This window comes from Hylaeus anthracinus, unplaced genomic scaffold, assembly GCF_026225885.1.
Source record: "Hylaeus anthracinus isolate JK02 unplaced genomic scaffold, UHH_iyHylAnth1.0_haploid 12000, whole genome shotgun sequence".
NCBI lineage: Eukaryota > Metazoa > Arthropoda > Insecta > Hymenoptera > Colletidae > Hylaeus > Hylaeus anthracinus.
Window position 1 is genome coordinate 8,959,296 of NW_026534347.1, and position 26,339 is coordinate 8,985,634.

Sequence of the window (26,339 nt, forward strand, 5' to 3'; positions counted from 1 at the left end):
CATCTTCTAGACCTCCTTTCGAAACTAGTTCTCGAACGATCTCATTAACGAAGATCAGTAGCGCGCATCTTTAAGCCTCTCGCAATCTGCATAAAACTAAAAGGTCGATGAGCACGAACGAACACCAACAGCCATTCCGTTTCCATCCTCGAAACGCTATTTCTGTAGATTCTGGGAACAATTGTCACGTCAGAAATTATCTCTCTTTAATACCCTCATTACTACCTCTGTCCCCTATCTCCACTCTGAATCATTATTAATTATTGTTTATATCAAAAGAGTCGAATGACTCCTTCAACATATTTTCAGATGGTTAAAACAATTTTGGTGCTGGAACTGAATTGGTGGCGGGTCTTTATTATCATTACTCCATCCACCAAAATCTTCAAATGGTCCCTTCAACATAATTTGAGATTCTCGAAACAGTTTACGTAGACTGAACTAAATTTAATCTACTCATTACTATCTCCAATCCATGTCTCCAATCCTCTTTATTATCATTACTCCATCCACAAAAATATTCAAATATCCCCTTCGAAAAATTTAAAAATCCTAAAAGCAGTCCAAGCAACCATCGTCTTAAGGAATTGTCCCATGTCACATCGTCAGTTGCGATGCCATGGGTCTTCCAGGCGCGTTAAACAAAATCTATCCGAAGACTCTGCGAGATCTACGACTATGCAGGTCCTCGCGTGCGCAGAGAAGCCCAGGACGGGGCAAAGGATGCTGGGAGAGTGGAATCTTCTCTGTTGGGTCCGCTGGTGCATGGCCTCTCCGCACGCGTCCGTTGTGCGCGTCTACTACCGCGGGGTCGACGTCCTTCTCGGAGGATCGAGCTCCAGGTTCAGCATCACCTATCGGACGAAGAGGGAGCCTCGACTACTCCGCATTCTACGAGAACGGGGAGACCCGTTAGCGGGATCTACTGTCGCCTCGCGTCCCGTCGACGCTGTTTCCAGTCGCCTCACTTCGATAATCTTCGATTTTTACATGTAAATAACACAGAGAATTTTTGTTCGCACTTTTTTGGTGAACGAATCAACTGGATGCGTGCATAGGTTCGTTGGATACGGCGTTGTTGAGGTTTACGCCGAAATATGGTGTGTTAACACTTTGGCACTTGCTCAGTTCTTGTGAGCTTTGTATGAGCCGTTCACTGCAGGAATCGATTAACTCCACTTTTTGGAAAATCTTAGATCTAAGTGTCAAAGCACTCGGTATTGTCATAATTTTTTATATTTAGAATAACTTTCCTGAATAATAAAGATTAACACCATTGAACAGCAAAATTTGTTTAGGCATTGAATAATAAATAATTTATTTCAGAGACCATTTTGATCGTATTTCTTAACTTTGTGAGAAGCTTCATTGTCTAGGCATTTGGAAACGTTTTATTTGTATGGTCAACTATACTTCTCAGAGACTTAGAGATTGTATAATAATTATTAAATGCAACATAATTGACTGTATTTATATCGTTAGGGTGAAGATAAAATTTACAAAACATGTTTTGAAATATCAATGTTGTAAATATATAATGTATAAAATGGAAAGATTTTCATAATATTTTCATAACCAGAATCTGAAATGAATTCGAGTCAGCGTTCGCGAATGTGTTAATTATCTCAGAATACCTAAAACATAACATAATAAGTAACGTGCTAGCAATAACAACCAAGCCAATAAAAAGTAAGAAATGGAAACAAGCAGAATGTAAAAGTAACCGAGAAGATGCGTGAGGTCAGTTGAGACCCCTACAAGTCAGCCTAGGGCTAAATAATGTATTCGCCTCGTGAACAATCCGTATTAATTATCCCAGCCGCTTCTTGTTCCAGGACGACGTAGCTCGTAGTGTCGCGGACACATTGTGGACTTGTTACGCCACTGCGCGGCCATACGGACGAGATAATTAACTTTCAAATGTCAGCAACGCAGCAGCGTTTCACCTTTTTCTCGGCTCGTATCGGGGAATCGGTACTCGGAGAACAGAGAATGGGACGTTTTTACGAGTGGATTGAAATTTTGCGATTTCTCTTATCGTCGTTTTGCAACTGGTCGGTTTTTAACCGTCACCGCCGCGCAAATTAAGCGAGGCGAGGACAGTTGCAGCTATGACAGCTTATTAATCGTGAACCGTTAGAAATTGACATTTTTCCGTGGCTGTCGCGCTATCGGGAAACCATTAATCCGACCAATCGTTTATGATTTTACTCACCTGCTATTCGCAGGAAATTGCCAATAACACAATCTATCGAATCTAAGAAAACACTATCAACTTTCGTTCGGAACATTCCTGACGGTCGATTAGTCGAGACCTGACATTCGATAAACGTACTCGAACCTCGTGTTTATCACGTTCGTGTTTGGCAAATTAGTAGACCATTTGCAATTCATGTAGAAGTATTTTATGCACGTTAATCGAGCAAATCAAATTTATTTTTTGGATGTATTGTAATTTAAATAGAGGAAACTTGGTTTAAAAATTGTCGTTTCATAATGTTTTTAATTATATAGTATTTCATCCTTCCAGCAGTTACAAAGATAGCTCAGAATTATTTCTTGTCATTAAACGGAATTAGACTACAACGTTAATTTTTACACAATTACCTTATGAATTTAAAAAAATAAAAATAATATTTTTATGGACTGAAAAGAATAATTAGAATATTGACAAGTTTAACGCAAACCCAGTTGCCAGAATTCTCAATAACGTGAAGTCCTTGTACATTCACAAGTGGCAAATATTATTCAGAAACGTATTATAATTAGTTCCAGCATTGCCAGAACGCCACAGTGCTCGAAACTGTGAACTTTTCGTGTAGAGCCTCAATGTTTGCACCGATCCACGTGGATTTTCGTTCCCAAGTAAACGCGAAGCCTCCGTTAATGTACGAAGTAACGAGCCGTTGTTTGCCTCGAAGAACTGTCAAATATTTGAAATGTCCTCGAACCCAGAAAATATCCACGGGATCTCTTCATCTGTTTCGCTCGTTAAGAATATCCGTTACCCTGCATAGCTGCTCGAACGCGGGACTTCTTATTTTAAATAAAAAGAGTTCGTTCGCCGATCTCAAGTATCGTTGCGCAATTTCTTCCCAGTTAACTGTCGCCCCGGAATTCTTTACGAGATGCATTAATTCACCCTGGCAATATCGAATTGCTTTCCAGGCATCTAAGATTCGATTGGTCATAGATAATAAAATGAACGTTTCTGTGTACGGACTTTTTTACGGGAACGAAACACCTCAATTTGCATATTACGTCAAATCGCTTCGCGAAAGGAAGTAACGCTTCGTAAAATATTTTTTAGTAAGTACAAACCGCGGCTAATAATAAGAACACTTTACGCGCGTGCGAGGCTGGCGTTCTCTTTCTTTGCGCAGATATTACCGATAGGTATCGAATATGATGTCGAAACTCGCATATCGGTTCGCGTTTGAAATCGTTCCATATTTTACAAGATGATTACAATCGTTAAGCCGAGCGCAGTGAGTTTTTGGAATATCGAATAAAGAAAATTATCGAGTGCTTTTTCTCAGGCGTGTTCACGGGAGCCTTGGACTGGATTGGAAAATAGACTTATTCGTTGGAACTCGTCCTTTCACTCTGGGCACATGTAGTGCAGTGTTCTTACATCTATTATACATTTTGTTTTTGTTGTTAATCCAGAGACTGGAGTCGTTAAATACATTTTAAGAAGTGTACATAAAATATTTCTATAGAAATTCATTATAATATCATGAATATTACCCTATTAATAATTGTAAGATTTGTAACTAGCATAAGTGAGTATAAATATATTTTATAATGATTTGAACGAAATATTCAATGACTTCGTCGATAAGGTAGGTCGCTAGGATAATTGTTCTTCGACCCTCTGGAGAGAAAAGAGTATACTGTCATAACAGCAACCTAACTCAACTGCACTAGTAATTTCCTACGTTGCCGATCGATGATGCGATATCGACCCGGCGGATGCCTACCTTATCATCTGGCTACCAACTTTATCTACAGAGTTCCCACTTATAGATCCTCTGAATCCTGGATCTACGTTACCGACGGATTAACAGAGATCTATAGGAATGGTGGGCAGTTAAGAAACGGTGAAAGTGAGAGGTCATTTGGTAATTATTTTCGAGTCGGCTGCGCCTGGAATACGAACCCATGGTATAAAGGTATAAACTATAAGCAATACAATTTCCTATAGATCATTAACAAGTAATAGAAAATTACAGAGAATCTTTAAATACCTTCCAATAAAACTAATGTTGGCCCTGATCGCCTCCTCAAAATCCTCTCTGATCAAAAATCATTCCCTCCCATTGATATTTCGATTCGGCGCTACAACCGCGAGAGAGTGAAATTACAAATGGCCATCATTCGTTCATAAATTTCACACTTGTCTTCGTAAACGCCGCGTAACAGCCCCCAGATATAAATCAGCCTCTCGACCGATTTTAATATTTTATCTCAGGACTCCGATTCCCAGCGTGAGCCTAATCGTTGTTTGTAAATCACTTTGCTGGAAGTAACAGCGGCAACAGTTCCGTCTCTTACGTTTATGCGAGCGAAGGTAGGGCGTCACGGATGAGGGCGTGCAACTAGAAGGAAGAAAGACGACGAACACGTACGGGGCACCGAGTTTCAGAGCCGTTTCGGTCGTCATGCGAGGACATAAGAAAAACATGGCGACCTCATTGTCTTGCGCTCATAAAGCGACGATCGTGCCGCCAGCGGATAAGATACGAGCGCCTCGAAGCGGGTTACACTCTATCAGCGCGAACGGGAAAACGACGTCCGCGAAACGACCGATGGACGAATGGCTGAAAATGTTTCCAAGCATCGTGGCTGGCGCAGACCTGTGCGCCAAACCGCGGCAAAACTTGCGTTTTCCATCGCGTAGCAAACGAAGCGTGTCAGGAACGGGTTGACTCCGAGCGGCAAAATTAGAGCTCCGTTGCGTGCGTGCGCAGCGGTATACGAAGATTACTTTTTATCAACGCTGGTTACACGCTATTGCCGTAAACAGAAACTTTCATTGATAAACTTCTGCCCAGATTCATTCATACTCGGCTCGCGGCAGCAGTATCAACGACGCGGAGAAGAAGAAAACCGTGAACGAGTTTCAGCATTGAAGAATAGAGTATTTCAATTGTCGATAGAAGCTGGGCCAGTGTATAGTTAATAATGCAGTGATTTTTAATGATATTTTTATCAGAGGTGCCAAATGACTCTTTTCTGCAATTTTCGTTTAAAATTTTTATTATTTTTTTTTTTAATATTCATCAAGTTATATTTATTCATTTATATTTATAATTTATGACTTACGAAAATGTTTGAGAACGTATGAAAAATAAGAAGAATATGCAAAAATAAAGAATTTCTTATTTTCTTTTTTAAATTCATTAATAGATCATGATGAGACTTGAAATGGACCACTACTTCAATGAAAATTCGAGAATCTCTGTTTTGATAGCAAATAAAAATAGGGAATTCTCTCTTATAATTGTAGTTGTAGAATTCATTATCTAAGACGAAGCTAAATCGATAAATTCAGTCATTCGACAGTTTTTATCTCATACCAACAACAATTAAAGTTATCGATACCTTTCAACAACCTCAAAGAGAAAATCCAGCTTACACGAAAGATTAGATTAGTAATTATTGACCTATCCTTATCTATTGGCATAATAGCAATAAGGACAAGTCTGTACTTCTTCAAACTTCATGTTTCTGTTATAATTTTCTACGTATAGTATATAAAAAAAAAATCTCTGTAAGATTAATAATCCCAATGTAAATAATGAAGCCAAATGCAGTGTATTATGGTTAATAATACGATATGGAAAGAATAATTGGAATAAAATAATCACGTGTCACTTCTTGGTAATGCGAACGCCTTGAACCGACTATTGCAAACTAAACGTATTTGAGCGAAACTGACACTTGCTTATCAAATAAGAACTGCAATTTAAGTCCTTTAGCGTCTACTCTGATTACGTTTTATACATTTGCTAAACTGCATACCAAATTTTATAATTTTCGACTAATTCGTTGCTACATATTAACAAAGACTGATGCTCTTAATACAAAAATATTTCAATTTTATTTTAATGTAATATTCATTGAATTGAAATCAAATTTAATTTTCCTTGAGTGATTATAGATTATACAAAAAGTACTTTGGTATTAAGCAACAACATTCCAAAGTCCCTCCTAGAAAACCCTTTAATTATACAATGAATATTAAATAAATCCTCCGTAATAGACATTAGACAAAGTAATTTTTGGATACATAATAATTTCCTGCTATCTACTCCAAACCCGTCTCGACCTGTTCAACGTTCCTGCTCCAAAATGTCTGTCAGCAAATATAATAAATCCGTCGATACGTAGCCCCTGATCTGGCAAAGATCACTAGGAGAATTCTTTTTCCACGAGCTGTACTTTTCGTTATTTTCACGTCACAGCTGGTTCGTCTCGTTCTCGAGTCGTTTTCGAGAACGAGGCTCGTTCTCGCCATTGTTCTAACAAATTATGCATATTAATTCCCTGTGTCTTTTACACGAGCTAGTGTACCAGCGTGAAACGTTCTCAGGGCCGACCCACATGTCTCGTTAGACGATCGCCAATACCCGTTAAGACACGTTCAAGAATTCAGTAGGGATCCGCAGCAATTGAAAAAATTCGAACACGTTTCTTTTTGAGCCAGTGATGAGTGAAATTCTCGTTTAAATGAGACGGAAAGAACAAATGTTTGGAATAAAAGAATAATAAAAAATTTGGAGGTTAATGGTTGAATTAAAATTAATATTTTGGAATGTAGAATTAAATATTTTAAAAGGTTTAGTATTACGTTTAAAAAAAAGCAATATACTGCAGTCCCTTTAGGAAAGCTCTTTAGTATCCACTTGTCCTAAAAGTTCCAATAATTACATTGCTTCCAAGAATTTTAATCAGTCGTCAAGTAATATTATTACACCACGTTTGATTACATCTCGTTTAAATAAATTTTACGCTCAGGAGAACGACGAGTAGCTCGCCTCTTAAATTCGAAAGACCAGTTTTGAAATAACGATTCGCTGCTATAGAGCCATCACCTCCGTCGCGATATAGAATATCGTTTACGAGACACCGCGTTATCCCTGGCGTTGTAAACCGGTACCGAAGAGGAGAAAAAAGGAGGGCCGGATGGCTCGCTATTTAAACACGGTATCGCGGAGACACGCTACACCTTATGCAGAACGCGATCGCGTGTTGAAAAATCCCGGTTTCAAAGAAACCGTCGCGAATATGGCGCTAAAGGAAACAGGCTCTCTCCGTGGCCCGAGGGTGCAAACGAGAATCAACGAAACGCGACCGCTCCGCCGATCGTCCTCGTTTCGAACTGTCTTTTCCCAGTGCGGAAAATCTGCCTGCGGCTCGGTTTTCCCAGGGAGGCGGGCCATCGGGGCTGTCTTTCGTTTCGCTTCCTCATCTTCCGCCGCTTCTTTCGCACGACCGGGCCTGCCGATCGGCAGACGCTCACAAACTCGAGGACCATCTGCTCCGTCTTGTGCACGCGGCAGGTTCGGCTGCTTCGAAAGTGGGCGTGCTTCCTTTTCACCTCCCCTCTCAGTCTTTAGAATAATAATGATAAAAAAAAAAAAAGAAGAAGAAGACGAAGAAGAAACTGCACGTCGCAGCGTTCGACGAGGCTCGAAGCTCCTCGTGCAGCTACGGGCGACACCCCTCGCGAACGAGGATGATATCGAATGACACTTTCTTCCCATGGAACCATCCGCGCGACTCGCTCGTTCTGCAGAGTGCCGCCAGGAAGCAGGATGCCATCGATGACCCTTTCAGCAACCCTTTCGTTCATTAGAGAGCGTCTTTTTTTATGTCGGAGGCTACTGACGTCGTTCGACTACGAGAAGGTTCGGCGTTTAGAAAAATTGAAGGATGTTGTGTGCAAGTTTCGTAAAAGAAGATTTTAGGTGTCGATTAATGAAGTTGTGAAGGGGGGGGGGGTGAGTGTAATTATTAGAATTTTTAGAGCAAACGTAAATAAAAGAGTTCTCTAGTAAAGACGTTGGATTCTAATTTTAATTTCGATTTTAATTTCTACTTTAATTCTAGGTTTTATTGAAATCACGTGTCCTTTCATTTAAGAAAAAACAAAATACTGATGTGTATATTAAAACATCCTCCATATTTGTATAATGTACAATGAAAAGTTGTAGATTTAAAAATATCAGATGATAGATGATATTCTATGTAATAATATAATTAGACTGCAGATTTTATGCATCAAGTGTGGAGTTCATTCATGTACTTATTTATAATGGAAAAATGATTTGGAAACACGAAGTCTGTCATTTAAATTAGAATTATTTCTTCAATAAAGGGTACGAATACTTGACTAAAATTATTTGGTAAAATATATCGATGTACATGTAACCTGAAAGTTACGTGAGTACATCGAGGGTTAAATCGTAACTACTTCTATCGATTATCGTTATATGCAAACGTCCTCTACAATACAAATAAAAATGTGTGCAATGTTTCTATAGAAATATTCCAACTTTAAACAAAATTCAAAGTGAACCAATTTGAGCAACCTTCCCATAAATTAAACCCCTCTTTCACCCAGAAGAGTGGCTTCGGAAGTAGGATGCGTCGACAACCCTTGGAGCAGGCCCTCTCGAGGACACCCTTCCCGTCGCGTCCTCTGGAGATCGATACCGACGATAAGATTTCCGGTCGATTATCCGCACGCGCCGATCGGAAGTTAAATAGAGCTGACGCAGCTCGTCGGGGTAACGTGAGACCTAGAGTAGATGAAGAAGCGCCACGAACCAAGCGGAACCACTTTTTCCGCAGGAAATCTCGAGGATTCCCGAACAATCGGCGCTGATTATTTCGTACCTAACATAAAATAATTGCCAGCTGTTCTGATATCGCACGATTACGCGGGTGTCGATTTTACGACGCTAGGGCAAGAAATAGGAGAAATGGAATCGATTACGTGTGATTCTTGGTTCGATTCTAGCGTTCGATTGGATTATGGGTTGGAATGATGTGGATGTGGAGCACAGTGAGCCTGAATTAATTTGTTGTTTAATGAAAATCATTGAATGGTCAGAATGAGTAAATAATGGACACTCTTAAGGCATTGTTTATTTAGGAATATAATTATAGGGTGTCTGAAATCTGGACACATGGGGAATAAGGAAAATTTTCCGTTGTGTAAAGATTCTTTTGTGGAATTCTATCGTAAACTTTTTAAAGTCGCATGAAAAATAAGAGAATGGAAATTTTAACAACCTTGATATCATTTACGTATACAGTGTCTTCTCCTTTACCTCTTTATATATTCAAAATCATATAATTACAAGAAATACAAAATCATAAAATTATAAAAAATGAATAAATCATAGAACCTGTCTCCAAACTACATTTCATCTTTACTGAAACTCTATTTCTAAAAAATAGAAGAAAAATAAGCCACTTTCATAATGAACAACTCTTGTACAGGTACAAAACAGTGGACAAAAATTATTACACAATTATTTCGTATACTTTTACATACAGTTATTACTTATCTCGATTGGAGATTGGAGCTTGGAGCCTTGAATCCATTCTAGATACATGGGTCTATGAAAATATTAATCTATACGACTGTCTCTATCGAAAGTTTCATTCCTAATGCTCATTTGAGCTCAGTCGGAACACTGATCGATCCAGACGCGGATCGATCGCGCGTATCGTGTCCGTTTTATTCGCGGTTCCCTCGTCCAGCGATCTGCGGTTATGAACATCGATATTTTCACTCCGTTGGACAACCAAAATGTCGCGGAACGGTTCGCGAGCTGCGTTTGGTTACTCGAGCCGACGTTCCGTTGAATTCGTGCTCGCGTTATAGTTTCGACAGGCGAAACACAACGCCGTGTGCACGTGAAATGTAATTAATTCCATGGAACATGGGGTCGGGTCACGATTTTATGTTTATTAATGGCGGAAACGTTCTGGAATTCACGGTGCTCCCGTATACGAGGCTCTGACGTATCCTTTCGACAAGACGCATGTTTCACGCTTTCCTTGTTCGGCTCTGATCGATCGCTCGATCGATACTGTAAACCCGATTGTCTCGGCTGTCGCGTAAACGTAGGATGTTTGCAAAATATCGTTTCAACTGCGACGGAAACTTAACAAGCGTTTCGAATGGTTGCGAAGTAGCAACTAGCGAGATTGTGATTCGAAAATTGTTGATCATCGAATGTAATTTTAATGGGTCAAGGATGATACTGAAAGCTGAAACGTTTGTAGGATTTTTGTAAGAATTTTCGTTTAGAAATGCTTAGTTTTTACTGAATTGTAATTGTCCTCGTGTTAATGTCTTTTTACAAAGAATAATAAAAAGGAAATTCTATACAAGAATACGAGAAGAAAAAAGGAAAAATATTATCAGCAAGGAATAGACCACAAAAAGATACCCAACATTGTTATACACTAATTATTCCTATCTTCGTTTAAGAAACGAATATTCTTTGTATCAGCACTGATTCGAAATGGATGTATAAGTCAGATGAAATGTTTGAAACAGCTAATAAAATTCTTACAACAAACAATATAAGGGAAATATGACGTTCGTAAATATTCTTACACCCTTTCTTGAAGTTCCAGGTATTCGCGAAGAAACCCACAGGAAATTCAAGAACCTTTGGATCAGGATTCAAAGGGCACTTTGCGGTAATCGCACATTCTTCAATTTGCTTGTACAGCTTTCAGCAGGTGTCGGCCAACCTATCTACAACGTGACGTAATTTGCTGCGTCCATGAACTACAAGTAGATACGACTATTCGGTGAATCGAATAGCAACCGTTCCTGGAAGGATGAAATAATACTAAGAAGTCGTTTCAAATAAAGAAATCTAACAATCCACCTTTTCCAACAGGACGGAGCCTTGAAGGGGAATCGAAGTATTACTGTAATAATAATAAAAAATAACTGAAACTGACGTAAATTAAAAAGTAAACAGTAGACATGAAAATATTAATCCCATTAATTCATCGAGTCCCTAATTTCCCTTTAATTTTCCTCGAGGACAATAATTTCAGAATAATTCAAATTCTTCGAAATAGTAGCATAACTAAAATTTCGAACAAAATTTCAATCTAAAATACCTCGATACTCATCATTGCCACATTTCATTGACATACGCAACAGTTCAGTGCTTTTATCCCCCGATATAATCGATCCCTCGTATCTCGCGTCGCTTCTTCTCCTTTTTCATTGGATTCGCTCCGCGCGAATGTATACATAAAGTCGCGGTTCATAGCGCATCTGGCTTGAATTACGGTTCGTACTTTTTACGGGTACGCATCATGGGATGAATCCTAACGTTCGTCTACACGTCGTTGCGACGTCGTAACAACCGTGTACCGAAAAGTTTATGTACTCTTCCCTCTCCACGTTTCTCCCGCTGTGTTATTGCTCCAACATCGTGGACGATTACGAACATGACACAAAGCCTCGACGAATCCACTGTCGTCACTGACTAGTGGAAATCAAAGTGGGAGAATAAAAATTCTTATCTAGACAAATCTTTCGAGTTGCCACTAAAAGATAAACTACTCTTCGCTCTCTATTTGTTTCCTGTTGAATATAAATTTCAATTTTAATTACGAAATTGAACACTTGATTTTATAAACGTAGCAAAGAAGTATGTTCTACGTTGTGTCTTTACGTCGTTTATTATTCACAGAAAATTTTGCCAGATATCGATAACCGAGGTTTGACTGTCGTACTTCGAAGAAGCAATTGCGCAACCTTGTTATTGATCATGACACTCCTGATAATTCTGTTTATTCCTTTGACGAATCGATAATTGTGTTTAAAACCACATTTGACTCGATAACGATTCCTGAGAATTATAACATGTAGCATCTTTGACTACTTGTTTGGTCGTTGTATTTAAGAAGACATACGTGATTTGTTTAAGGGAATATATTTTTATGTTGTACCATCATGTATGAGTGACGTGGTGTTCAATATTTCAGGAATCAATTCCGGTGAAAAACGTCTGCGCTCGTTACGGATTTACAAGAATTGCGAAACTTTTATATGACGTGTAGTTTTTGCACGACTAGTTAGACCGAAACCAATTAATACCAGAAGCGTTGTCTAGGGAACGAAGTCGATCAATCGAGGCGCCCGCGCCGGAGGCACTGTGGCGAGAAATCTCAGAAATCGTTCGAATTCTCCGGTGTTGGACCAGAAACGGACAGGGTTCTAAGTTACATAAGAATTTCGAAGGTAATAGTAAACAATTGCAAGTTATGCAAGACTATATAAACCAATGTCTAACTATCGCGATGGACTCAAATTTTATTTTAAAATTCCGTTCATTTTTCGTGCTATTCACTCACATGAAGATCATTCTCCAGATTGGGGTAATCGATCCAATTATGTGAGCTTCTCTTACCTGAAACAGAAAAACAGTTTCGTTAGAATCCATTCGTTTTGAAATAAATAATGCACATTATTAAAGTAAAAGGTTTTATAAAAGGAGTTTTAGAATTAAATTCTTAATCAAACATAAAAGGATAGCATATATACTGTATACTAAATTTAAAATGCTTAGAACTTATAGTGTTTGTTATATTAATTCCAAATAACGTTCCTAATGAGAATACTCAATTAGAAAAAAGAACAGAGAAGCAGACAAATATTTCCTTGAGAAAGAAAATAAAAATTTGTACATGAAATCGATTTGTTAGGTTGTACCAAAAGTTTCTTTCGTGAGTTGTATTCAATTATATTCTGTGGCAGTGTTTATATAAGTAGACAATTTAATTTCCTAAACATTGATGCTGTAACAGTAATGAATCGAAATGAATCGTACACAATTCAGTAATGTAACATAAAACATAAAATATTGTGTATATATTAATTATCAATAAAACGAAAGAAACTTTTGGGACAACCTAACGTAAATCCTTATAGGATCTAAACAGAATTTACTTGTAGAATTTGACTTGTTTACCGTAGAATAACATATTTTACTCATACAAATGTCTCTTCTAACTCCTGCCATTCAACGAGACTTAGCCAAGACTTTGAAGTATTAATAGCATCCTTCCATTATGCACTTTTCGTTAGCATTTCTACTACTGCAAACACATCTTAATCCCTATCAGAATTATGCGCGATGAAGACGTGAAATAAAACGAGTACAGTCTGCGTTGGCCGAGGCTCGATTGCGCGTCGAATCGAAAACTCGAACGGCTATGTCGAATAACGATCTTGATTGAACGACAAAGACATCGCGGCCACTGATCGAGTGGCCAGCATGTCTACCCTCGCTTTTATGCTAATTGCGGAGGCCCCGGAAAAGAACAACGCGACACGTTACCACCGCAGATTCGATTGCGTGGACTTGGACTGATTTAAGTATCCTTGAACAATGTCTACGCTCCGCGTCGCTTTCACGGGACACCTGGGAACCCGTTGCTTCGATTATGCGTGCCGCTACCGCGATTTTTATAATTATCGGGACAGACATACTGGCTACACGGTTTCAGTCAGCGTTATTAACGATCACCGATCACGAGCTTGCGCTGATCGCCGATATACGATCCGAAACGATTGCGACACGGTAGGTCGTTTGCTATTCCACATTCTACAGCGACGGACACCGTAATTATCGATACCTGGTCTGCGGAAAAAAATATTTTTTTTGCAAGTCTGCTTCGTGTGAGAGAATTATTCTTTACGAGATCATGATAATCAATTCTTAGCATTTTGAGTGTGAATATTTATTTATCGAATGTTTCGACTCTAATTTTGGGCTCCCTTCTGCAGCAAATTTTTAACCGAAATATGAAAATAAGCAAACATAACGTTAAAGGCGAATATTTTGAAGAGATAGCAAAATATTTACTTCCTGTTCACGTGTGAAAAGAATGTAGAGTCATGATAGAATTATTCATGTTATAAAAGATGTAAAACGAGGTTGATTAATTCATCCAGTCCACATAAACGGAAGCTTAATATATTTTACTCGTGTATATTTACATTTGGACGATGCATTAGCATGTCTGCAGAGTCGATCGTATAATTGAAGAAAGTTGTTAGGGTACTAAAAGTTTCTTTCGGAAATCAGAAACGTTAATTACAGAATATAACTCACGATCAGTAATTGAAGAGCAAATTCCGGCTGCCTGCGGCGAACATAAATCATGGTGAGCAGTAATTAATTGAGAATAAGTAGAGTATAATAACATAATAATTAATAAAATTGTAAAATTTGTCTTATCCTCTATATACCCAGAGCCAAACACGTATGCATCACAAATGTTACATTTAACACATCTCCTTTTGTGTAATCTGTAGAATTTCAATCGTCAATTAAAGTAGTATTAAAGTGATTCATTGGAAAGCATTCCAAAGTCCATGTTAATTCTCCTTGGTCGTTTCAAGTCGAATGCACTTGACTTCCGCGAACGGAAAGTAAATGCACGTTGTTTTACCTCCTCGAAAAGATTATTGTCAGCGACCCTACTCGAACACAATCGAGTAATAAACCGGTCCCATTAGCGTCGATAGCAACGGACGAATTCACACGTCTACTTTGTGCAACGCGCCTGCAGGCCCGTCGCGATTTCCGCTCTTTCGCCGGAAATCGGTCGAAGAAAGCGGGTGAACGGCGCCGAAGCCAGGCGCAAATTTGCTGCAGAACCTGTTCGCGGCTACTCGATGTGGAATACGTCTAAGTCACCGTCGGAATATCGCAAGAGAGGATGTCGTTACGTAAGGTACGCCGACCGGGAGGCTCGTGCCTTGTAAAACTCTTTTTACGAGGCGAAAGAAGGTCCGAGCCTAATGGCTTCTCGTAACGGAACGCGACGAGAATGCCCTGTAAAAACTCACCGTGACTCGTCTTTCGTATTTTTGCTTATTATCTGGCACACCTCTGGCCATCGAGGTTGAAGAGCCCGACCGACGGTCGTTTGCGCGACAGATATTGGAACTTCTCGTTGGTTACATTCTTTGCGGTGCAACGATTCGAACGTGAGCTTTCAGAGATGCTGACGTAATTACGTGTTCATTAATGTATGGCGAACATATGTACATTTTGTATGTTACTTGATGAGGAGGTACTTCTGCGTGCATTCATTTGATTCTGTTTTTCATTCGGGACTCTTGGAAATAGTGAAGGGATGCGAAGATCAGTTTTAAATTGTTTAGTCGAATTGTTCCACGTGAATTCGTCTACGAAAAAAAATCACAAAAATTCAAATAAAGCTATGAAAATTTATGAATAGAGAGAGAATGGTGTCTTAAAGTAACCATCTGGAATTTATAAATAAACTAAATTGCCTGTACTACTTCTAAGGTTCATTTAAGATTCACTGAACTCATTAGTAAATTAAAGTGCTCGTGTACCTCCACAAAAATCATTACAGAAAATAAAAATAAAACTACAGTCAGTGTAATAAGTATTCGTACAGGACACATTTATTTTAAATGGGTTATTGTACGAATACTTCTTACACTGACTGTAAGAAAATTGACGAATAGAGAGAGAATGTCTTAAAATAACCAATTAGCATTTATAAATAAATTGGATTGCCTGTACTTCTTCTAAGATTCATTTAACCCTTCCAACTAATTATTACTGCTAACTAAAATTGAAAATTAATTTTTAAGTGCCTACTGGTTTCTAGCAAAAATAGTGGAATATGTATTGCTAATCACATCCTGGAAAATAATCGAAACGTCTTATTGACATTGCCTTCCCATAATTTCATGTATACAAACATTTTTAAATCGTAAAAATGAAAGTGTGTTAAGTAAAACATTTTTAATTCCATCTTCGAAGGATTAAGACACTATTAACCCCAACTAATTATTTTGCATCGCCCTACAGACAGTCAATGTTCCTACCGAAACGATATCATCAAAACTCTCTAAACGACATTCCGTATCGCGTCTCCCATGAAATTATCACCGACACCGTCTCCATCAAAGAACGACTTTTACGATGAGAGAGTGGCGAGCATCGAGGCCGATAAACCGCCGCGTTTCCGTCTATTTCTTGCAATATCCCTCGAATCATCTCAACGCGGCAGCGATGGTTTGTCAAATTCGATGGAACTAATTCTTACACGCCAGTCTTCATCGGAATCGCGTTTACGACGTGAGTGTTCGTTGCTGGAGGATCGTTAATTCAAGGGCGAGATTGCGCTTACCTGTGAACGATTATAACACTCGCGGGAAGACGCGGTTGACGTTCTAAGCTGACAATTAAAGTCCACCGGAGGACGGTCCCGTGGAACGTAGCGTGTCTCGTTAACACGTCCGTGTGCTCTTCGGGCAGCCAGTGCTCGAGCTGAAGCAGTTTACGGAAGTTTTCGACCGAGAACGACGATTAGTTCACGAGGTAGATGTAAAGGGTTTATATAGGTGTAAAGGGTGTATAATATACTATATTGTACATATAAAAATGTTGCGTCTCATCACTCTCTATAACGTAATATTTTATAAAATTCGATCGTTCTAGTGACTCGTCCCTTCGAATTTTCAGCAAAAATTGTCCCATAGTCAAAGGGTTCATATCTACACATGCGATACCACTTGCCGCGTCCGTTCCACTTCCACCAGAACCGAAGTGAAAGTCTTCGAAGCCGTTCTCGGATCATTCACAGTCCTCCGCAGGATACAGATGTTTGAAATCCTTCGGCCGCGATCGCGCCGAGCGAAGCCTGAATGAATCGAACGCCCGACCAGCTTCGTTTCACGTATCACGCGATTGGTTATACCTAAGCTGCATCTACAGTTTGCAGATGGTTTGTAGAGATCGAAGAGTTCGTGTTTACTTTTTTCTTTGGAATAGAATTTATGCGAAAATCTTTTCTGCAAGAGTGCTTTTCACTGAAGAAATAAAAAAAAATTAATTCTGAAAGTTATGGTATGAAAGGAAATGGATTTGAATGAAGTTCATGAATTTTAATGTAAATTACGTAGTTTTCGGTAGTCTAAATAATATTTAATCCTAGTAGAAATTTTCAAGAATATCTGGCAGTCATCGTGTTAAATATGTATCATACGTTTTCTAGATAATCTAAACTAAACGTAGCATTTCCTGCTGTTTCATGCTTCAGAGAAATTCTTCGCTTCTGTAACAAAATAACTTAAGCAATATTCCGTCCAAGAACGTCAAAGTTAAATGTCCGTTCGTTTTTATTTTAAGAAATGATCATCACGCTTAAGTATGCTTCAATAATTTATCCTCCACGTCGCTCTAATCATGAATGTCGCATTTCATTGGAAATTGGATCACTACAACTTTCTACGGATACTTGCACAGATATTGTGTTAGCCTTTGATTCGCAGAAATCCGTCGAAGTAAATAAATAAAGATCTGCAATATTCGTATACTTTGAAAGATCAAGTTCGAGAATGAAATAATCGCAAGTGTCGCGATGCAAAGTTCTTTTTCAACGTCGGCAAATTGTGCGGCGTAAGTAAAGTAGGCGCTTACGTATTGGCCAGTGTTTACAATTTCGTCACCAGTAAGGAATTCCTGAACAAACTTTATGAAATTGTTCGTGAAAAGCCAGCTTTAGTGATGTCAAGTACGGTACACAGTATTTTAATATAATTCAAAGGACATTCTTCATTTACATGTATATTGAGAAGATCATGGATGTGAGCATAAATTGTGACCTCAGTACACAAGAGTAACTGACAATTATTTTTTGAGAAAGTAATGTATTTCAGATCTCAGGTAGTGACTCAAGTATCAATCTCGCAAACAAATATTTGATATACAGTGCAAAACATTTTGGGGGCTGTGAACTGGTAACCATGCGATCCACTAATTTTTAAGCGATGGCTGATATTCGCGGTCGAGGACCCCAGGTACGCCGAGAGTTCGGCAGATATTGTACCAAAACCAAATACGTACGAATCCCTTCCCTTCTAAACCGTACGATCGTGGTTAACCGGTCGGTTTACATGTGTACAGGTTATTCGAAGCGTAGGCGAGCAAGAACGAGTGGCAGCACGCAAAAAGAAGGGAAGAAACCTGCGCAGGCTAAAAGATATCAATCGTGGAGTACTGGAACCCCGACAGCCTTGGCGAAACAGACGCGTCGAGTGCAATTAAGCGACCGTCGAATAAAATTTCTTATTCACCGCTAAATGTACTACTTATCGACGCTATTTATTTACGTGGTGACAGATTTTGTGTGTTACTTTTTGGTTAAATTATAATATGGGAAGACAGGAAGCTTCACGGAGGCATTGATTATTGCTCGATTTAATTATTCTTTCAACACTTTTTTCAGGTTTTCTAATTGGTTTTCTAATTTGATTTTTCGCGTTTGTCGTAGTCTAAAGTATTTGACAATAACTGGAGCTTCTATGTTACGTTTTTATGGGGCTTGCGTGACCCTTGTTCCTGTTTCAAGTTTATTGAATGTTCTATTCTCCCCATGTGATCCAATGCATACATACATATATATATATATATATATATATATATATATATATATATATATATAACACGAAGAAAGTATGTTCTATTAGGTTGTCCCGAAAGTTTCTATCGCGAGTTGCACTCAATTATTTTATGTGGTCGTGTTTATATAAATAGACAATCTAATTTCATAGATATTCATGTTGTAACAGTAATGGAGCAAAATGAATCATGCACAATTCAGTAATGTAACATAAAACATAAAATATTGTGCATATATTACTTATTAATAAAGCTAAAAAAAACTTTTGCCAACCTAATACCTTTTTAACCTATTACCCACCGCAATTCAAATCACAAAGATAAATTAAATTGACTGTATGATGATATTCATACTAACCAACTGGAACTATTTTTTCCATTATTGTCATTGTTTTTATTTAAATACAACAAAACCCTTATTTTTGGGACATTGGTGGAATGTATTACAGTATACTAAAAAATCAAAATTAACAACCCCTCATAAATTTTCAACATGTTGATTTTACATCGGTATCACTCTTGGTACATATAATTTACAGTTACAATACTAACTAAACACCACAAAAATTAATAATCGAATTCATACTAAAATTCAACCTTCCTAACAAAATTAACGAACCACACACCGAAGATGACTGTTGCGTCGAGGTTAGATGCACTCAACTTCTATTTTCCGTGCGTTTCATCGCCTCGTTTCTAAGAATTTCAAATTACGTCACGAACAAGTGTTGAGCGCAGAAGTTCGCACGGAGGCTGGAATATTAATGGGGAAAAGCTACGCGGCCAAATCATCAGCCATTCGCGACCGCGCGACTAGAGCCTGTTGTACCGTTCGTCGCGAACAAAAAAACAAAAGGAAACTCGGCGAACACGAAAATTATACGGCTCGAAATGGGGAAAAAATAAATAAATAAATTGGAGGGCGAAAACACGCGTTACTTTCTCGGAATTCCGATGGCATGCTTGCCAAGCGATCGTTTCTTGATCTCGACACGTCTACTCGCCGCGTACGTTTGTAGCGTGTGTTTTCAGGAGCTCGCGGGAATATTAAGTACCCGGGCATTGAGTATTCCTGAAATGGATACTGAACGTCTAAACGTGTGTCGCCTTCGTCGTAGATTTCGAGAAAAAAAACGGAGACGAATGGAGAAGCTCGATAGGGTTTCGCGCGATTGATATTGCCAGGAAGCTCTTCGCGAGGCAGAAGAAAAGACTAGGCGATAAATTTCTAGAGACAAATAGCGAGGTAGTCTCGTAAACAGTGGCTGAAACGCTCCTCATGGGTGTAGAATATTTTATGTCACGTATTTTGGATTTTTTTTTTCGGTTGGATGATCATTTATTCTTGCGAGTTTTGAATTGGATGCGTGTGGACAACGTGTGTATTTGTTTGTTTGAGTTTTAACACGTTGCTGACTGGCTATTTCAAGCTGGAACCAAGAAGAATGAAGATATATTCAGAAACTTACACAAACTTTATATATATATATACAGTCAGTACCATAAATATTTGTACCTTCTGTGTTTATTGAAGGAATTTCTTTAAATTGAATGATAGATTTGATATTTTCAAATAAATTTTTTCATTATATACAAGTGTAAAGTTTATTCATGTACATATTTATAATGAAATATTTGTTTGAAAACATCGAACCTGTTATTTAATTTGGACAAACTTCTTTAATAGACATAGAGAGATGACTACACCTACCACTAGCACAGGAATAGCTAACGCAACCAAACAAGCTTAGATACTTGTCCAGTTACTAGCTAAACAATAAAACATACTCGTGACGTCACATACACAGCGTATGTGATTTTAGTTACGACGCCATACTCAGAATTATAAATTTCCTCAAGGTTCCATCTACAGCGAAGAGTGCACAGTATATTTGAAACTGTCTTTAAATCACGTTAGACAAACTTCTCATGTTTTACTGTAAAATATCAACTGCGTTTCCTCTTCGAAAACTATTATTCAAGATAGAAATCGAACAACAAGAATGACTAATCTCCTTTGACGGAGACCTATCTAACTGTGCACGATTAAAAAAAGCTCGTCTATGCTGCCGCAAACATGAAGACGTGCTTCGACTTCCGATCGACTGCGGTTGGTTGAGCAAACTGATTGGCTCCAGTGCATTTGTGGAAGTATGGAGATGTTTCTTGTAGCCAGTTTGCTCAGCTATCGCCAGTACATCTTTAGGTTTATATTTCGTAACTAGTGCTTCCGTTATGATTTTAGATATCGCGGCATTAAGCGAAAGATAAGCTAATCGATCAATTAAAACTAGATCACACTAACTCCAAGTTTAAATAGACTGTGATGGTTACACTGCGGATGTTTATTAGACCTAGGATGTGCAAAAATGCAAAAATGTATAAAATGTCAACGATAAAGTGCATGTCACACTACTTAGAAGATAAGGCATAATGTCATTTCATTTCATTCATAATTACAATTCTTTATCTGAATCTGTAAATATAGAAATCTGCATCAACATCCGCACTCTAATGACGACATACGCAGAAATAATCCATTACGTAGTGTATCGTTTGTTGCATTACAAATTCGATGTGTTAAATAAATAAAATTTACATTTCTGTTAAACTGAACATGCGTTCTAACATATCGCACAATAAAAAAAAATGTATAAAATGAATTACGGTCGAGTGTACATTATAATAATAAATAAATTATTATGATATCCGAATACTTATACGAGTCACTGCATTCGCATCCTCTTCGAGTGTTTTCTCAAAAGATACTACGAGAGGAAAAATATATATAAAATACCAAGAAACATGTTACGTTATCAGTAGACGTTTACCCAGAATCTGTTGCAACCGATGAGTGTGTAGCAGAACAGTGAGGTAATTTGTATAATGACGGTAGTTGTTAATAGATCAAAGGAAAACAAACCACAAAAGCGCGGTTATTGTATTTATGGATGCTTAGAGTGCCAGCAGCGTTTTATAAACGTGTTGAAACATGTTTGAATGGATCGACCAGTGAGAAAATCTTGAAGGACACGCTGGACATACTCGGGGATATATCTCGTGAAACATCATCGCGGAAACGAACACTTTTATCTCCCCGGGAAGAATCGCATAAAGCGGGTCGTGTGTAATCCGTGCCGTGCGGCCTTTTATCGTGAATGGAAAACAATCAAGAATGAGAGAATCCCGAGGAAACGATTCGCGTATGCACGCCTATAAAATAATCCTCCTTTGCAACTTCTGTACCGTTGTTTTATGCGCTTTACCAAGCCACTTTCAGTTCTTTTCACTGTTCCACATGCTTAAGATTTAATGGACGGTTTATGGGCCACTGAGTACTTTCAATCATTTTAAATGTCGCGCAAAGGGAGTCCAAGTTAGCGAGGATTAATATTTTAGTTATGATTTTCGTATTGCTGTGTTGGAATCCTAACGTTGAATAAATATTAATATAATCATATGGAGTTACAACGTGATATATAATTTTTTTTTTATTCATTTGTCGCATCAGCTTGTAAGTCGTTAGCGACCACTGTGAGTGACATGTTCAATATTTATATACATATGTGAGTCATAATATAATTACAATAAATATGGATTGACTTATTGTTAGAATAAAAAATGCTTACATCTAACAATAATTATAAATGCTATTTAATATGAAACGTGTATTTTAGAAGGTTGTAGTGTCTTGTTAATTCTTGTGTATATTTCTTTAGATATTTTGTCCTGTGTAAATAAGATATAATTTTTTATATGCATTTCCTGTCATTCAAGCTGACCTTCAAAGTCGTTGGTTCATTCTTTATTTCTCGTATAATATTATGCATTGGACGTTCTTGTTTGGACTTTATACGCAAAACTATATTTTTGAAACTTTTCTGCCTCGATCTGATTAAAAATATAGATTCTTCTGCTTACAACTTCTCACTATATTTAACCAATCTAAGAAATAATATATATTACAAAATTCATAGATAATAAAATTATTGTTTCTACTACAAAATATACAATATCACATTTTGTATGGTTCCTCGTCAATGAAATTTTTCTGAATCAAGATAGTAATAGCTCACAGAACGATTTGAACAAAAACGTTCATCGATCTCCATTAATTCTCCAATCGATCGCGTAAACCTGACCCGCGGTGTGAGAAAAAAGTTTGATAGCCCCGGATAGATGCCCGCATGGTTTCCAAGAGACATCCTGGGCCACTTATGGAATTCTGAACGGCAATTAAGATGTTTCCTTAATTAACGGCCAACACCAGCGGCGGTCAGTTACTTGGCATAAGGACGACTATTGAATTAGTACCGCTGCTCGGTTATGCTCCGTAAAGTGCAACGCGAAGAAAATAGAAGGTAACGGGAGGGACCAACGAGCAAGGAAATAATTAACTGCAATCCGTATGATTGCTCGACTAAATTGTTTAAATATCGTGGATTCCTAAATGTACCAGCCACGAGCCAGGAAGCATCGTGACTCGATATCGATATTACAGTTTTAATAGCGATACGGAGGAAGCAAAAAATTGATTGGAATACGTAACGTCAGGAGAAATTTAATTCGAAGATGTAATTATCGAATGATTCGCTTTTTACCGAGGTTAATTTACTTCGTCGATAAAATTTTATATCTGTACATCATTTTTCTATCACGGCAGAGACCTAGTCTTTCCTGCGAAGTTGGCGACACGGACTTTTCCATGCAAAATGAAGACTTCAATTGCCGGTGTTGCTGAAACGAACGAAGGCAACGTCGAAATTACCTAGAAATCGTTGTGCGAGACCTTATGCAACGGTAAGAGTGAAAATGCATCGACATAAAACGATTTCATCATTCGATGTGTCTCGATTCCACCTGCTAACTAAAAGTTCGTTTATTTGCATGTTCAGTGAGCTTGCGGACAAAGTACACGGTGCTTGAAAGCGAAGTTACATGAAGATCTTCAAAATACTCTGATTATAAGAGAAAATATACGTCAAGATTATATTTTTTGAATTTGTTGAATATTCATCAATGCAAATAATATTCTCGAAGCACTTTTTCGATACATTGAATGCATAAACATTATAAAAATATTCGAAAAAATAAATAATAACAATGCAGATTTTTTTCCTACAACAGTGTAGATGTTAAATTTATTTCGTTTTTAACAATTATGCTATTAAATATTAATCCTTCATAGCTTGCATTCGATTCTGTTTTCTTCGGGCAGTTCGTTGATAAGAATTCCGGTTTCTCGATAATTCCCGCAGTATTGATTATCGAGAGTCCGTAAAGTCGACACATTATATCAATATTTGTATTTCGCCATTAAAATCGTCGTAATTTTATCGTCGTTCGGATACTTTTGTGAGAATCATGTTTTCATGAAATGCTTCATAAATATTAATTCAACTGTTTGACATTCTTGAAATTCAAACTAATATCGACATATTCTTCCTAATAATAGCGATATTTTCAAAATCGTAATGCAACTTCGTTCTCCAATGCATTAGTTAGATGGAAGTCGTTCGAGTACATGAGTCACTGTATGATACATAGTGAACGGCAAATTAATTCGATACCAATTAGTATGCAATTTAACTAGTCGCATAAGACACCGTATCTAACTGTGATTAATTTGCAAATTAATGCAATGGACATGCTAATGTCTTCTCGTAGCCATTGCAGGGAAGTACGTAGGCAAGTTTCGATCATGTTATTATGGTGGAAAAATAATGTACATTGTCTGTGCTTTATATTAATTGGAAACAAACAAAAAAATTATAAAGTAATAGGAACTTCTTGTTACCTGTCGATGGGCTATTATTTTAAACGAAACAAATTTAATAGAATGGTGAAATTAATTGTCTTTCGATGCTTCTAACGATGAGGGTTTGTTGGATCACGGGCGGCATTGAAGACCTTTGATTGAGTATCCTGCGGCCGATTGAGAAATACTCGAGGATATAATGGCTCTACCCACGACCCCCATAAATTACGAAGATTGTCAATTAATAACTTGTAATGGGTGCTGGAATCGCAGAGCGGTCATTTTAAGTAACGATTTCGAAGGAAACAGTCGGCTCTTCTTGGAACTGTTTCACGGCGACTCGCTAATACGACAGTTGAATGAACGATGGATGCGCAACGTGGACATTAATTTTTCCTACTTTGCTGAAACATTATGGCATTATAAACATTATATCACAGATAATTCTGTTCAGTTTCGATTCTGAAATTTAATATATTCATGTCTACTTCTTTGTACTATTATAATATTGCGATTCACAGAAATAGAGATCAGCCTATATTTATTGGTTTCATCGATACACCATATTTTACCATTCTATATACATAATTTGAAAGAACTGTGATTGGTTCACTTTAAAAATAAATGCCTTCGAAATTCTCAATTTAAAGGTTTCCTCGATACTCTCAATTTAAACAAATTGTTTCCAATCGCTTCAAATTAAAAAAAAAAAAAACTTATTTCTAATCACTCCAAATTTAAATTGAATACATCTAAAGACTAATAGATTTCCTATAAATCAACGCTCCGTTTCTGTCAACGAGAATGATCACTTTCCAAATTCAATGCAACACGTTAAGTGTCATAAACACATAATCGCCATACTTGATTCATTTAACGTGCACATTTTCTGCTTCGAGTAATCACGAGCCGAAGGTAATAAGTACGAATTTCTCGATCGGCATTGTGATTCGAGGAAAGTGGTGTACCACGGGCACGTCACCCTTGTAATACCGTGTCATTAATTTTGTTGCTACAGTTTGGCCCGTAATATCTACCTGTCCTCGTTAAGTATGCGTAAAGAGTGCGTGGGCCGTGTATCGTCTAAAGCGTCTCGCGCATGACAATCAACGTGTAAAGCGAGCTTAATGGATTCGCGTACCACGTTTAAATCGACTTCCACGTCCACGTGAACTTGGGCTCCCCGATGCTTTCACACGCGAGGAAATTCATCTAATTACTCGCCATAATATAGCCATTAGTGGCGAAAATAGGTGAAGGAAGAATAAGATCACTTTTTTTTTTTATTAATTTCATAAGAAATTGCTCTGTGGAGCGTGTTTCTCTTAAAATGTGGGCATAGTTATGAAAGTAAGACCTAGGTAATAGGAAAAGGTCATCAGGCGTGAATACTTCGCGTGCCTCGAACATGGTTGAATTTAAATGTGAGTGAATTTTCATGATTAAAATATTTATTGGGCAATGGGCAGTGACTTGAAAGTTCATCTGTATGTAAATTATCATGTTTCAGAATGTAAAAGTTTCGTGTCAGAAATTCTTTAATGCATAAAATATGGTTTGTTTGATAATAAAAATGTCATTTTAAGTATTCTTAATAATCAAGTGTCCTTTGCTTGAGAAATTATGATGCTACCGACTACAGTTACATAATGTCACACGAATCATTCTAATATTTCTGAACTGTGGTTGAATATATCCCTTTAAACTTATATTCTCATATAATCGTGTACTCAACACCAACAACTAAAGTTAAGATAGTTGCGTTAACCCCGCGTTATAAACAACATCCCATGTAAACGCGTTCAGTCAGCAATGTTAACTCCTCCGGTTTCTCACATAGTCTGGTTCTCCGTGTTACGGTAATGCACAGATAAAGTTCCTCTTTGTTGCATTCTTCAGCGTGCCAAGATATAATTCGATCGCTCCCGGAAAGTATCAAATATCAAGATCTCGTTCATCGCCCCCGCGGCCGTACTTTTGCCCCGCGAAGTAATTTAATTACGCCTGAGAAATCGCCAAACGAAAATCATCTTTTACAGCTGGAATGTTTATCTGCGTCCGCCCGAGGGTTC

The 26,339-nt window shown here is 37.9% G+C and overlaps 1 protein-coding gene across 1 annotated transcript in view; it reads right to left on the reverse strand.

Annotated features, from left to right (window-relative positions):
* Window positions 1–26,339, reverse strand: part of LOC128890145 (epidermal growth factor receptor) — a 232,588-nt gene that overhangs the window by 167,981 nt on the left and 38,268 nt on the right. The gene's annotated exons all lie outside the window — the stretch shown is intronic.